Source organism: Bison bison, unplaced genomic scaffold (assembly GCF_000754665.1).
Source record: "Bison bison bison isolate TAMUID 2011002044 unplaced genomic scaffold, Bison_UMD1.0 scf7180017864105, whole genome shotgun sequence".
In the NCBI taxonomy this organism is placed as follows: Eukaryota; Metazoa; Chordata; class Mammalia; order Artiodactyla; family Bovidae; genus Bison; species Bison bison.
Genome location: NW_011494677.1, coordinates 8408553 through 8411003, shown reverse-complemented (window position 1 = coordinate 8411003; position 2451 = coordinate 8408553).

Sequence of the window (2451 nt, the reverse complement as noted above, 5' to 3'; positions counted from 1 at the left end):
GATGCTAAAGCTGAAACTCCAATACTTTGGCCACCTGATGCAAAGAACTGACTCATTTGAAAAGACCCTGATGCTGGGAAAGATTGAAGGCAGGAGGAGAAGGGAATGACAGAGGATGAGATGTTGGATGGCATCACTGACTCGATGGACATGAGTTTGAGAAAGCTCCTGGAGTTGGTGATGGACAGGGAAACGTGGCATGCTACAGGGGGTCGAAAAGAGTCAGACACGACTGAGCTACTGAACTGAACTGAACTGAACTGAAGGCTGTGGAGTACATAATAAAATGGGCAGGCCTCAGAGTCAGGTTGAACTGGATTCTGGAGCAGACACTGAACAAATATATGTGTGGCTTTGGACCAATTATTTTAATTCTCTGAACTTTCAATTCCCTATTAGTAAAATGTGATTAAAAATTAAAAAGTGATTTATACAGTTGTGTAGATTAAAGTTAACAAGAACAACAGGAGAAAAGAATTAAGGTCTGAAGAGCACTGTGTGTGTGTGTGTGTGTGTGTGATGCTCTATTTTCAGGCACCTTCCCTGGTGGCTCAGATGGTAAAGAATCCGCCTGCAATGTGGAAGACCTGGGCTGGAAGATCCTCTGGAGGAGGGCATGGCAACCCACTCCAGTAGTCTTGCCTGGAGAATTCCATGGACAGAGGAGCCTGGCGGGCTACAGTCCATGGAGTCACAAAGAGTAGGACATGACTGAAGCAACTTAGCATGCACTCATCACTAACCTTAAAACGTTATTATTAACTATTATTAAAATCAGTGCCATGATTATCTTCATTTTATAGATGAGGAAACTGAGACACAGAGCAAGGAAGTAGCTTGCCCAATGTCTAGCAATACCCTTAGGTCCTGGTGACCTGGGAAGGGAGAGGCACACGGGGGAAACCTGCTCTTGATTGAGGCTGGGGTACTGGGTTCCAGACTATCAGGCTTTTCCCTGAGAGGAGAAAGGCAATCAAGCGCTTGTGAGGCTTTGCCTGGATTCCTGGGAAGAGGAACTTTCCAAGACGCAGGGGAGTTTATGCTATCCATGGTGGGTCCCTGGCACCACACCTGAGTTTATGTTCATAGGATGACTCCTGGTGAACCCCTAGCTAGTTTCAGGACAGGGGTTGGCCATGCCAGAAAGACCACCCATGAGATTAGAAGATTGGGGTGGCGTGGGGGGTATCTGGAGATTTGAGTTGAATCACACAGCCAATGATTCAAACAATCATGCCAACATAATAAAAACCCCCATGAACATTCTGGACACCAAGGCTTGTTAGTAATCCTCCAATGATGTGTCAGGAGGGTGATGCATCTTGGGGACCTGGAAGCTTCATTTTAAGGACTCTCCAGACTTCCTCATACACATCTGTTCTTTTGGCTGGTCTTAATCTGCATCTTTTATAAAAAGACTACCGTCATAAAAATAGCACTTCCCTGAGTTTGATGAGTCATTCTCCTGAACTATCAAACCTGAGAGGGGAGTGGGAAGCCCCCAGATTTGTAGCCAGTTGTTCAGAAGTGGGGGTGGCCTGGGAAACCCAGAGCTTTGACTCAGTCTCAAGTGAGGGGGAGTCGACTGGCGGACTGTGCCCCCAGACTATGAATTCTGTATTAGTTCTGGTACTTAGTGTCAGAATTGCACTGTGGCAGGAAAAGGAATGCCCAGCCCCACGAGGCTATGCCGGGCAGGGAGGGGGTGAGGGGCAGTGGGGCAACAGGGTCTCATGTGTTTTTTAGGGATCCTCTCCCCCATCTTGGCCTCTCTAAGCATTGTCCTGTCCTGTATCCGCCACTTAACAGCTCTCCGCTTCCACTGCCACAGTTTAAAGGACCCATCTGACACACAGACACAGCCTCTCACAAACATCTAAGCCTTTTCTTATTCATAAACCTCAGTTATCTGCTGACCAATGAAGAAAAAAAGAAATTGAGCAGATTAAATTGCTCATCGTGATCCATCCCATACCTGCCTTTATCCTCTCTTTCAAGGACCTCACATGCCTGACACAGGCGCACACAAGGCTTTTCAAACAGGATGAAGTTCTCTCTCCTGAGTTTGGACAAGGTGTGTTTCTGCCCAGTGGTCTTTCACAGTCCTTAGAGTTTCATGATAAAGCAGAAAGAGCATCAAATTGGAGACACGCACCTTGAGTCTGGTCATCTCTGGGGCCATGCGTCCCCCTGGAGGAAGGGGTAGGTGAGCGGGGCCAGGGGATTGTCAGGTCCCAGCCTAGTCATCCAGGGTTCAAAGCCAGCGGGGAAATAAATGAAATATAAACCTGGAATTGGAGAAACCCAACCAAACAGACTGAAGAAGACTCAGGTCTGAAGGGCACACCGTTGCCAAGGCTCACTGCAGGTGTCCAAGAGAGCAAAGGTTGATAGCTCCTACTTTTCTGGGCTTCTCACATGCATGCCACAGAATCTAACTGGGTGGATTGG